At 48.5% G+C, this 13386-nt stretch overlaps 1 protein-coding gene across 1 annotated transcript in view; it reads left to right on the top strand.

Annotated features, from left to right (window-relative positions):
* The window catches only part of ADAP1 (ArfGAP with dual PH domains 1), a 63885-nt gene that overhangs the window by 25191 nt on the left and 25308 nt on the right, over positions 1-13386 (top strand). The gene's annotated exons all lie outside the window — the stretch shown is intronic.

Below are 13386 nucleotides of genomic sequence, written 5' to 3'. Positions count from 1 at the left end.
GTTTGGTCAATGGTAGATAAGTGTGCCAGGTCCCCCACTCTTCCCAAATCTCTGTTACTGTCTTACCACAATATTTCAAGTGCCGTCGGTGGGACCTGGTCTCCTTGCAGTAGAATAAATGCACAGTGTTTTGCAATTGCAAACACCCAGCGCTTGTGACAGAGCTCATTTCAGCACTCCCAGCATGATGGGCAGAGTGCCGGTGGCCTTGCAAAGGGGTGGTTTAGTGGAGCAGTGCATCAGGTGATTTTCTTGCAGAAGGGCAGGATTTGAAAAGGAGACACAGAGCTCAACTGTGTTCATTGTGTGGCTGCGCCAGTGTAAGGGCTGACATGAAAGTGCATGGAATTAGCTGGGTATTTCTTTGCTATGTGTAAGTAGCATTTAATTTATTCTGCATATTAAGTAGTTGACACCAGCTATGTGCTTGGATGACTCTGGGATAATTTTATTAGCAAAGGGCATATTACAGTTGAAAGGTTAAAATATTATTTTCATGCTGCTTTTCAAGACTAATAATAAACAGGTAGCTCCAGCAGTTTGGTGTTATTAAAACCACAATTAAAATCTGATCTTATAATTCTCAGTTTACGTTTAGAGCATTTCTGCTCTGCTATTTTGTATACGTGAGGCATGCACGTAGTGTGTGTGTGGGGTATCCATATTCACATCCAGTACATGGTGCACATTTTTATTTTAGATTTTCAAAGTGGTCTGCTGGAGTTGGACATGTTCTATCGACAATAAATAGTTTGATTTGTTAGATGATTCTGGAATATAACTGCCAACGTGTGTATAATGTTCACCCAGGAATAATGTTTTCAATTTACACTGTGAAACTTCTAGGTATAAAAGCCTGGATTCAGCTAGGTACTTCAGGCAAATGCATAATTTTAAGCATATGATTAGTCCTTTCAACTCCAAGAGGAGCATGTACCTGGTTAAGGTGAAGTAGGTGCTTCAGTGCTGTGTGGGAAGAAGGGCAGCCTGTTCTGAGCTCTCTGATAAATCTTATAGGAAGAGTTCAAACGGGAGTTTATCAGTGTGTTTTGTAGGTGTTCTTCAGTAACGCGGCTGCATAATATTTAACTGCGTGGTGAAGCGATAGGGTTTTCTCCCCTCTCTTTGAAGTTCAAAAGCTGTGAAGTACAGAATAGAAGAGAACGGGGTAAGCAATTTGAAATGAACGGTGCTCTTGGGAGGAGGAGGGGAAGGGAAGGCAGGCTGATGGGCATCTTGTAGGTTGTGTATGAGTGCTTTTAGGTTGTATATTGTCTTTGAGGATTGTACCATCATTATAATACAGCATAGGAGCCGTGCAAATGTCCTGTACAACTGGGATGTCGTCTGTTGATTCTTCCGGACAGTAAAGTCACAGAATCACAGAAGTCAAAGGGGAGCTTTGGCCAGGTGGTTCTTCCTTAGGATGACCAGGTTGTTGCTACAACAAAACAAAGCTGGGGGGACACACCAAACTTCCAGTGCCAATGTTTCCCTTTTGCTGAATCAGAACAGCCCTCAGGTGTGGTTACACACCCATACTTTGCCCCATGCCAAATGGTGCTCCTCCTTCTGGACTGCATGATGTGACTTGGTTGATGACGCTGTTTTCTGCTCTTGGGCTGTTGCACCGGGAGTCGATTGTTTCCCAGGGTTGTAAGCTTGAGAAGGGAGTCCACGGAAAATTCTGTGTCCTGTAGGAAAGCAGCGTGCTGGACATCATAGAATCATTTAGGTTGGAAAAGACCCTTAAGGTCATCGAGTCCAACCACTAACCCAACATTACCAAGTCCACCACTAAACCATGCCCCTAACAAAGATGTTCCCCTGTGCGTTGGGACAATTCTTGTATTGCTCAGGTGCAATGAAGGTGTTTCATCATTGTGTCATATGTGGTGCTGTACCACCAATTTTCCCAGCTGGTGTAAACCAGTCCCGTCAAAGCTGGTCTGAACCACGCTATCCATGAGCCCTCCAAGGCAGACTGGAGCTTGGCGCTTGCAGAAGCAGCTCAGTCACGCTGTGCGTCCCGGCTCTGCCCTTCTCGCTGCTTGCAGGGGTCAGTACCACTTAGTGGCCACACCAGTGGCTTGGAGGATGCACCTATGTCGGGTGGACCTCCTGTGCCTGATTATGCCGGGCTCAGCATGGCTGAGAGCCGCAGAGGATCTAGGTCTTTGCTTTCCGGTAATGACCTCCTGGGCAGCCTGTGAACGCACTGAGGTGGGGCTGACACAGGGATGCCCTACTGCCCACCCCATGTCCAGTGTGTGTCTCACTTAAATGTATGTATATCTCTTGTTCTTTCTAATGCTGTCTTGGACCTTTTTTTCTCACCATTCCGTGTTCCCTGGAGGGGTGTTACATTACCAGTTTCTAAGCATGAAACATTTTGTTGCTAATAGAGACGTCAGTATCCATTTTCTTGTGTTTGTTGGAAGATTTAATTCCATTTTCCAATCCCAGGGGAAATTTTGCATTCTGATATTTGTTCAATAATTACATAAAAAATAAGAAAATGCTATCTTTGAGTAGTTTTGAGCAACATCCTTTTCCAGGCAGCCTGACAAAACCCCGGTCAGAAATTCGATGTCTTTCAGAGAATCCTTTGGGGAGAGACTGTCTGGAGCCTGTAGATGCCAAGCAGAAGCTATCACAGCCAAACTGACAGACTTAGGAGAAATGAGTCTCGGGACTGCAGTGTCAGATGTGCAGGTCAGAGCTGCGATAGGCACGCAGGGAAGCTTGGCAGGAGGATGCGGCAAACTCTCCAGCTGCTGGTGAAGAGTATAAATAAGAGGCAATGTGGGATGCAGAGGCAACAGCTGCCCCAAAAGGTCTTGTGTAGCCCCCAAACTGATAGGAAACGTCTGCTGCACGAGATACAGAGCGATGCGAGGTAGCAGAACCAGAACTGGGAAACAAAGACGCTTTGCAGATGCAGAAATCCCCGGTGTGGGCAGCGCTGAGCGTCAAAGCCAGCTCTTCCAGCCTCACCTCGGAGAGGAGCCGTGGCTGCCGATCCGCGGGTTCAGTCCCTGCATCAGGTGTCCCCTCTCAGGGATGTGCTGTTACACGTGTAGTCACGGCCGCTTACTCTCGGTGGAAGATTGCAGTGGAAATTCCTGCAAGAGAATTTTTAGAGAGTTTCTTGCTCCCCCAGGAAGCCTTGGAGCATGTGCCCATGGGCTGTTCACAGCTTTCGGCTCCTCTGCCCCCAGTTAGTTTTTCAAACTCCGATGGTTTCATTCCTCCGAAAGAGCTGTTGTTAATGAGTGTATTAGCACCATTGATTTTAGTGAGAGGAGTCAGCTGGAGTTCAGATAGTGCAGGGAGATTAGTAAAACAGTGATTAAATGCTTCGGTGATCCACTATCGATTCTTAGATTCACCCTTTTATACATTTGAGGTCTTAATTCAGCTGATGTATGAGAGCTAAATAATTTGTTCGCCCTAGCCAGAATTTATGAAGCAAAACACTATTTACACCCCAGAAATCCCAATTAACACCGTGGTCTGCGTCTCTTCTGCTAGTGATATGTTTGTAGCACAACAGCACAGAATAATACCAGTTTTAAGACCCTCACATTAATGTGTCTTAGGCTGGCTTTATCCCTTCTGATAAATGAACTGGCTAAATTACTGTCAGTCTCTAGCTAATTATCCCTTTTAACTGAGTTTAATGGAGCACGGGTGCTGAATTCTCCTAGAAATGGAGGATGGTGGTAAATGCTGTCAAAGTCTGGATCTGCGTCTCAAGACAATTGAAACGTCTGATAATTTAAAAAAATATTTTGATGAATTTTAAAAACCTTGGACATTTTCCACCTGCTGTTGATAGGCAGCAGTAACGGCAGTGCTTCCCAGAAGTCCTGCTGAAAGTTAAGTCATTTGGGTGCTTTTGATTCCTCTTAATCAAATGGATTTATTTTAACCGAGGGAGACGTGGAGGAAGCAAAAGGGAACAGTGTTTGCAGGGCTGGAGCACTATATGTAAACTGGTCAAGGTGCAGCTGCTCTAATGCATCTCAAGCCACAGACAAGAAAAAGGGATGTGTGGGTGGCCATGAGAGTGCAAAAGGGAGTCATTTGCTCCTGTGAACTTGAATTGGTGCTCTGGGACAAGCTGAAGCCCAGCCTGGGAGGAGTTGTGGGCAGGGATAACACGTCTTTGGGTCTTTGCTTTAACATTAGCAAATGAAGTGGGAGAGCTCTTAACACCAGGCGTTTAATCTCTTAATGCTTGTCAGGAAAAATGGCTCAATTTCACTGCTAGGACCACAAAAGCACCTATCCATGGGATGATGGACGTGGCTGGTGCAGTCGGAGGGGGCTAATGGGTATCTCCAGCAATGGGCAAAGAAGCCAGGCTGTGCAAAAGCAATTGCCACCCTGTGCTTGAAAGCATTGCCTGAGTTCAGCAATGATTTATATATAGGCTCTTAGACCAGGGTGTAGCTGCTTTCCAGTGAGGCACGGGGTAAACTGGGCACAAAGAACAGCTTCATCAAGTACAGCTTTCTGCAGCTTTGCTGCTAATGCTGCCTTCTTGTGCTTCCTATAAATCGGCCAGTAAATCCTATTGCTGTTAATTTATCAGATGGTGGAGGAGCAGTCAGGAACAGGAGAAGATTCACGGGAGGGTACAGCTGACAAGAAGTGCTGCTACCAGCTCTGCATCCTGGTACGATTCCCTTGCAGCAGGACTGGGGAGCAACGGCTTTCCCTCGCTCGTGGCAGATGCTGTTGCGTGTGTCTTTCATGGGGGGACGTTTGGTTCCCAAAGGTGTTCAGGATGGGAATGGATTATTTGCAAGGGAGAAGGATAATAAATGCCAACAAGCATCACTGCTTTCATTCTGTAGTCATGGGAGCTTGGAGCTCCCCAGCTGATGTAGATTGTCTTAGGTCCCATAAAAATGGTGGAAGAATTCAGCTGAAGGTTTAAACCCGATCCTTTGGGGTGGAAGTTGGAGGAGGCCTTGATTGTTTGATTGGTAGCTATGTAGCTGGGTGGGATGGCCTGTTGGACTGCAGAGTGAGATAATACAGTGTTACTGCAACCTGCGGTGGGCTGAGAGCTTCCACTGGAGCAACTGAGGAAGCTAGAAAATACGGGCAAGCTTTTGGGCATATTAGCAAAGTCAGAGATGATCAGGGCTTTAGCCTCTGTTGGTTTATATTCCTGTACTGATAGGATGGACTAGATCTTATTGTCATTACTCAGCTGAGAGGATGGTGAGCTCTAGGTTTACCCAGGCAGTTACAAAGGGTAGGGTTTGTCTGAAGGTGCCTGTTTGCTTGTACTGTTTTCTGTCAACACCCTAAAGATTACTTGGCTTATGTGTTATTTTGTATTTGTCTGCAAATATGATAGCAAAATAAAATGAGGCATGAAAGAATACCCTGAAATAGTAAAATGTGTTAATATGCACTTTCCATTCCATGTGGCTCTTGCACAATTTGGGCAGCAGTCTGAATTAATTTTCCCCTGCACTTGCACAGTTGGAAGGAGCTCTGTCTGCAAAGGACTAGAGAAAATGCATGGGACATAAATATGCTCCTCCTCAGTGTGAGAAAGATACCCTTATTAGTTCAGTCTGACCTGCAGTGATGTAATGCAGTTTATTTTGGGCCTGATCAGACAAAGCGGTGAGCAGCGTTGCAGTTCAAACCCAATTATTTTAACTGACAGACCTCATCCTCTGCTCTCTCTTACCCCATTTCAGCTAGCTAGTGAGGAGCTACGAGTCTCAGAGCAGCACCGGCTCTGCTGTCTGATTTTTTTCCACAACCTCAGAAGCAAAGCTGCTCTCTCCCGCTGGGCACGCTACTGAATTACGGGGCTGAGCAGTACCCAGAGAACAAACCAGTGCTTAAAGGCAACCTAAAAGGGCATGGGTTTTACTGCACATCAGACAGCCCATAGCGACCGGGGGGGAGTCTGCCAGGCAACCACAGCAAAGAAATAAAGCATCGGCTTGAGGGCTCCTGGTGGCATTTGCTAAGGTGTTAATGCACATGGTCTTTAAGGAGATGCCCATGCAGAAGGGAGTGTGAAGCCAGACGTGAACCACCCCTGTCCCCTTTGCTTTGCAAGCACCTGTAGTAAAACCCAGCGGTGGACATGGCATGGGGGAGAGGAGGTTCGATTGCGTGGGGTTGGTGGGATGATGAGTGGCCGGGGACAGGCGGTGTCTTCTGAGCTGTTTGCAAAAAGAGCATGCAGAGGGAAGGAAGGAGATGGGAGACCACAGAGTCACAGCTGCTCAGAACTGCAACAAAGGGAAGGTCATCAGGAATTTCCCTGCAAAGTGCCTTTTGTCCTTTTTCATCAGAAATTTTTGCAGGAAATGGACAACTTCAGTGAATTCACAACTTCAAAATGCAATTAGAGGATTAACAGACTCATTATTCACCCACTTTTCATTTGTGGGTGAGGAAAAAACGTGCGTAGAAAATTTTAGAAGGTCAAATTGCTGACACAAGAAGTGTCCAGTCTAATGGTTTTAATTTTGAATTGTGCTATGTTGAAAGTTTCTGAGAGGTGGACTTATTTCTGTTATAGTCTTTAGTCTCTCAGAAACACCCCCCACCTCTTGTCTGGGCAGTAGCACTCCCTCCTGCCAGTTGTTAGCGGAGCACAGCCTGGGGGTCTGCGAAGGGGAGCTGGGGAGAAGAGAGGGCTTCGCAGGGGATGAAGGCTGTGTCCTGGGGAGATGGGCATGGACATGCTTCAGTTCGTCTGTGCTACAGCCTGCTCTGCTGGGATGTGGTCCCGAGGGTAGAATGTGCTCATCAGCCGGGACCAGAGGAGGTGAGAGCCCAGCCCAGCCCTACAGAAATGTGGGAGGGTCAGTCTTGGGAAAGACTGGAAGCACATCTCCTTGGGGATGGTGGCTCTCTGCCTTAGGAAAACTAGGACTTTCACATGATACATTTGGTATTACCGCTCTTTGGAGCAGCCTAGAAGAGTCCGTGGAGCACTCGGCAGTTGAATGCTGTGCTTTGGGGCTGGCAGAGCCTGCTGTGTGTCTGGTGTGGGACTGCATCCCCTGACCCTGCGAGGGGGGGGGGTTTCTTTCTGGGACCCACAGGCTCAGGTGAACATGGCATCTTCTGTGCAGTCAACAGGATTTTTATGCTGCAAATTGGTGGGGATAAAGTAGTGAAAGAGAGCACGCTGCTCAAAGGAGAGGCATTTTCTCCAGCATCCTTTTATATACATGTACTTGCCTGTGCCCATAAATCACTGCCCTGCAATACAGCCTGCTCAGGCTTGGCTGCAGCTCCCTTGCAGGGAAGGGCAGTTGAAGCAAAACAGAAACTGATGCTGGTGAAAAGGCTTAAAGAGAGACATCTGCAAAGTCTCAGTTCAGCGCCCTGTAGTGGTATCAAGGTCGTGGCAGCAGATTGTTCCCAGAGTTGGGCTTCCATTTGAGATGCAAAAAAGGCAAGAGTGTTTGTTTTTTTTTTTCCCCTGCCCTATTTCTGCCTTGGCTGGTGTGAATCTGCACTGCTTCATCGACACTTGTGCTGGTTTGTGCTGTCTGAAACCCTTGACGCGGGAGACTGCTCCCCCCTATTGGACCTGCTCTGTGGTCAGATCATCATGCCATGGGCAGTGAGATGCCGTTCCTCATGCAAGCCCTGGCGACGTCTGTTGAAACGGTGCTGTGGGGACAGCTCAGTACAGATCACACGAAGCTGTTGTGTGAAGCCATCTCCTTGCAAGCGGGGAGAAGTGCCATAGGTGCCTCCTTGTAGCATCCTTTAGCGGCTGACGAGACAAACCGGTTAAGTAAAATAGTCGAATCGAAACTCTATTCTTACAAAGGCGTTATCAGCTAAATCAAGAGCTGCTTTTAGCACTGGGGGTGATCTGAGCCAGCTAATGTGTGTGGTCAGGATGGTAGCCAGCTGCCGTCTCAGCTTCTCTTGTACAGACCAGCATGAAGATTATTTCATTGCCATTTTTTCCCCAAATGCAACCCACATCTTTGGCTGATGTTACAGTGTACATTTCCACCAATGCCAGGGAAGTTCTCCTGGCTTTTCCCAGGTGAAGATCTGCAGGTGGTCAAGGTGATGCTGTGCTAAGCACTGTACAAACGCAGAGCAGGATGCCGGTATAGTGGAGCGTAAGGCCAGAGCAGGCAGATGCCGGCCCCTCGGAGAAAAAGAGGCAGTGCCCCACTACAACGGTGCTTCTGCAAAAAGCGGGGATGCGAGGCCAATTTTTTAAGTATGTATGTTATCCAATTGCTTGATAAGCAAGGAGGAGTGGAGTGTTTAGCAATTATGGGGAGCTAAATCTGACTGAAGTTGTCCAAGATGCTGTGAAGCCAGAGGGGGAGATGGATGAACAATGGTTCCTTAGGGAAACCAAGCTCACAAGAACAATAAGAGAAACCATGCGATAAAAGCAGCCATTTCTAGGGTTTTCAGCAATAACTCACCAGGCTTTGACCAGACTCCGGTTTGCGCCGTAGGAGAGCGTGGTGGTGCAGAACAAGGTCGCCCGCCCAGCTCGGCCCTTGACAGCAGAGCCTCACGGGGTGCACCGGTGTGCACAGGAGCATCCCGCTGCCTTTCGGGGTTGGGGGGTGTTTGGCTGGTTTGGGTTTGGTATGGGTCTGAAATAATCTACCGTCATTTCCACGCTGTGCCTGAACGCTGGCGTGGCTGCTGGTGCGAGGGCGGGCGTACCTGGCCACAGTGCAAGGCAATGCGCCGCCTCTCTTACATGACCTGACAAGGTATATAAATAATTTAGCATTTTTTTTTCCCTCTTCCACCTCCTCTCCCTTCCCCCAGTCCCCTACGCGCTTACAACATCTCCTTGTGATAAAAATAGCCTTTGGTGTCAACGCGGGGCTGAGCGGAGCTGCCGTCGCTCTGCCTGCCCTTTGTTCGCGGGGCTGCGGCACAAACCCGGGGCAGCTCCCGCAGATGTTCAGCCCCGGAGCAGATCTGCTGACTAATGTGACTGGCTTTGCCATAGCAGTTTGTGATTGGGCTATAAGCACTTTGTTAAGAAAAATGGGTTTATAATCTCCACTACCTGTTTGCTCTTTTGAGCAGTGGAGAAATATTTGCTATGGTTTGTATTGATGCATCTTCCCCAAAACCTCGTGATGGCTGTGGAGACCTTTCTGGTGACAGCAGTGAGATTTGAGATGTTGCTGTATAAACACTAAGTTACATTAGACTTTGAATACCAGAATAAATGTTTTAGAGCCATGTAATGCTGCAAAATTATAAGTCGCCTTTAAAACCCAGCCTGCATTGTGTGTCTGTAAAGTGAATAGTACCATACAAATAAAGAGCTTATTTTCCCCTCATTCTGTTTTTTTGCTGGCAAGTTTCCCATATCGCCAGTGAGTTGCCTCTTGATTTACACTATATATAGAAATTTAGAAAAAGCCTAATTATAACTGGGTCTTCTGACATTTTTGAGTCGAACTTCTGAAAACAGAATGATTCTGATTATGGAATCTCAATCCAAAGATCTGAGTTTTTTGGGAGTTTCTGTGAGTGTGAATCGCTATTTAACCTCAATGCTCACGTGGCTGATGGGCAGAGCTGTCAAAAGCTTTAGCAGGCCTTGATCTTAGTCCATAGAGAGGATTTTTCAATATAAAGAAATCAGTTAATTTATTTCTACTTATTAGCCTCAAAGAGGAGTTGCTGCTTTGCTCCGACTGCTTTTTAATGTCACTGTTATCTGATGCTAGTTGTAAAATGGATTAAATTCTCTTCTGATGCTTGGAAGACTGAAGTATTAGAGCTGGGCTTTGAGAGAAGCTCTGGCATTTTCTGCTGCTCTCCCTGTTTGATGGGAAGTGCTTGTTTTCGTGATGCAGGGCTGCAGCGCGTGTCAGGAAGATGCGGCTGGCATGAGATCTGTGGAGCATCCCTTGCTGTGAGGTGCTTTTTGGTACCGCTGCCTTAGCTCCTCTCTCCCATCCCTATAAGCAGATCCCTGATAGACCTAAGGATGGAATTAATAGTAGCGCAGCTAAAAATCAGCAAAAATCAAAGTAGCCCGGTGTTTTGTTGAAAATTCATGTAGACTTCTGTGAAGCAGAAATTTGGATGTGAAAGAGGAGAAGTTTTGTGGTAGGAAGTCGTGACACCAGTTCCCTGCAGTGTGTGCTGGTGCTTGGTGTGCACCCTAGGATTGCACCACTGGTGCCTTCTGTTAAATCACTGTTTCCGGTAAATTCCCAGCAGCCAGTTCCGGTATTTGGCTGAACCAAAGCACCAGGTTCAACCCTTACTGGATTTCAACAAAATTGTGTTGCAAATCTCTGTGCTCGGTCTTGCCCTTGTCTGTAAGGTCTTGGCTGCTTGGTCCCAAAGTCTGGCTGCATTTTCACTCTCCCCAGCTGAAACCTCAAGCAGTTCCTCTGCTTGGCACTGATATCCTCTTGCAGGTTGTGCTTGCACCCTGGGGGAGCTGGAAAGGAGGACTGACCTCAGAAAACAGCTGAATTTATGTCTGAACGAGGAGCCCAGGGCGCAGCGATGCTGCACCTCTCTGGTGTGGACCTCTGCCCTGTCTCAGTGTCCCAAGTATAAAATGATTTGGCGCTGCAGCCTGCCGCATGCAGGGACCGTACCGGGGAATTTGGCTGCTTGGCTGTGCTTTGCAGCCTGCCATGAGCTTGGTGCTGTGCAGCTCTGCCGGTGCATCTCTCGTGGTTGTTGGAGCAGTGGGGAAGTGGCAGGGGGGAGATGTGGGAGGGCAGGCTGAGTGGCAGAGGGGCTCTAGCCCTCTCCAAAAAGGATGCAAAGCTCATCACTGTTTGCATTTCAAGGGAGCATAGAAGCGTTTTTGCATTTCAAGGGTATGTAAGAGCATTAGGCACAGATTGCATCCAGTGCTCTGCGTGCTGTACAGATGCACCAAAAAGCATCCCTGGTCCAGAGAGGTTATAAAGAAAGAGCATTTAGCAGAGGACTGGGTATGTGAGTATCTGGGTGGAAATTGCAGACCCTGTGGTCCTCTAAACCCGGTATCAAGGTTACTGGAGGCTGATGTGCTGTTGTCAGGAGGGGGTTAAAGCACGAGCATCCCTCCAGCGTGCAACCTTGCCAGGCACAGAATCCTCCTTCTCATGCTGCCGGAGCCACAGAGAGGGCTTCTGTTCTCCGGGCGCTGACATCAGCCACCAGCCGGGACGCGAGTCATGCCGGGAGCCAGGCTCGGCGGGTGCTGGTCGCTGGGTGCTGCCTCCCCGCACCCCTGGGCAGGCTCTGCCATGGCCAAGAGCTGTTGGACATCTCGCTTACCATGGACACGGTGCCTTTTCGTAGCACGTGTGCTCCTGGGTTAGAGGCTGCTCGGTGGGTCTGAGCCCCCGCAGCTTGGTCCTCGCTGGCGCGGCTGCCTGGCACACACCGGGTGCGGTGCTTGTAGCCCTGGGAGCAGGGCAGGGTGCGATGTCCCAGCGGGTGGGTGCGAGGTCTGGCATCTGCACCCACGCGCTGGTGCTTTGCCATAGGTTTTGGGTGTGGAAAAAGGGGACTAAGGGCTGTGGTTCTCCCCGCCGCCCCCCCACCCACCCCCCGCCCAAATTTTTGTCTAATGGTGAGGGTGAAAGGCTCTGAAAAAAGTTGGAGAAAGGAGGAAACCCTGTGGAAAAGCATGTTCAGCTGAAGCAGACAGGACACCGTTTTCTGATGCTCAGTCTCATTTTCGTGTCTTTCCAGTATAATCCTGCATTTAACATTACACAACTCTCTGTCAGGTCTTGCTCCAAGAAACCTTTCCCATCCTCTTGGAGGTTTGAGGGAAATGTAGTCATTTCTTTAAAAAAGATGACTGCTGCTGCTTCTTCCTTGGCATGCTCTGACGCTGCTCTGGCGGGAAGCAGACGGGGGGTGATGCTGTGCAGGTCACCTCTCCTGCTCTCTGCAGCCTTGTCCAGAGCAGAGTAAAATCTCACGCAACAGCCTGTCTCCAGGGTGGATAAATATTGAGCCAAATTGCCTTGGAAGGAATAGGATCCAATTGAAAAAATCCACTGGAGAAACCAGCAGCAGATAAAATCCCCAGCCAGGCTAACACCATCCGCTGCAGCATCAGCCATGGGTCCAGGCAAGGCAGTGGAGAAAACGGGTGCTCCTGGAGAGCTGCGTGCGGTGGGGCCCACTGCCCTCGCTCCCTGTAGCGGCTTTGCAACACAAATGATTTAAACTTCAAACACAGACCTCACTGCAGTAAAGACAAGGAGTATCAAAGAACTGTTTAACAAACTCAGCCAGGGAGGAGGATGCAAGGAGAGATCACAGAGTGCTTGTTTTATTATGATCATTTTTGATCCTGCGTGGGGAGCAGGACTGTGACAGGGACCTGCACGTGGCATCGGTTCCGTGCCAGGATGCACTGACGTTTCAGCAGGGTGGGCATCAGACAACCGGGACCCGGAGCAGCCTTGCCATGCCTTCCAGTCGCGTTTGGAAGTGCTGATTCGGACTCCGTGCAGCCCCTCCGAGGGAGTAACTTTGCCTCCTGAGGCTCCGCTGGAAGCCAAGGAAGGTGCTGCACCGTTTCCTAGCCTTGTTAAGGAGACTCCGCACAAAGTCACCACCAGAAGGCAAAGGAAAAGGCTCCAAATGCAAAAGCCTTTTCTTTTAGAGATACCTTTGGTGCATTTGTATTTTTTTCTACCTGTCTGGGCCATGGCGAGAGGCCAGCGACTGCTGTTACGCTCTCCAGGAAATTCATGAACGTTGCAGTGACAGAGTGATGGGGTGGTGATGGATCTTACAGATAGCTGCTGTAGGAAGAAAAACATCTAGCAAAGAGAAATGCACTGATGTCTTCAGCTCCCCTAAAGCAGAAAAACATTTAGGCAGCCAAAAATTCCCGGCGAGGACCTGTGGGTCCGAGCTGGAGCGGTGGAGGAGGAGGAGGAGCAGTCTGCCAAGCAAGGTTCTGGCAGCCAGCTCCGGGGAGGGGGTCGCACCACCGCGAGCTAAAGCTGAGTGTTCACAGCTAGTTTAGGATCCAGCTGTAATTCTAACAGCTGGTTCTGTCAAGCTGCCTTCAGCGTAGCTCTGATCCAAGCTTCTATAATTAGCCAAAGAGCAGCAGCTCTCGTGCGAAAATTAAAGCAGCAGCGATGCTCGTTGCAGGGGAAGCAGAGTGGCACGGGAGTGAGTCTTACTTGAAAGGGGGAAGGCTGGCCCATGAAATTTTAAATAGTTGGGGTTTGGTCTTTTTTTTTTTTTCTCCGTCTAAGCACTTTGTGCAAAATGTTTGGTTAGGTTTTTCCCTCTCAAAAAAAGCACACCTCCGAAATGTTGTTTCATTTTGTATCATCCTTAACAGAAATATTTACATTTGTCAAATCAAAAACGTTTCGTTTGTGGTCA

Source organism: Opisthocomus hoazin, chromosome 15 (assembly GCF_030867145.1).
Source record: "Opisthocomus hoazin isolate bOpiHoa1 chromosome 15, bOpiHoa1.hap1, whole genome shotgun sequence".
NCBI lineage: Eukaryota > Metazoa > Chordata > Aves > Opisthocomiformes > Opisthocomidae > Opisthocomus > Opisthocomus hoazin.
The sequence above is the reverse complement of the archived record's forward strand: the minus strand, read 5'-3'. Positions and strand labels throughout refer to the sequence as shown.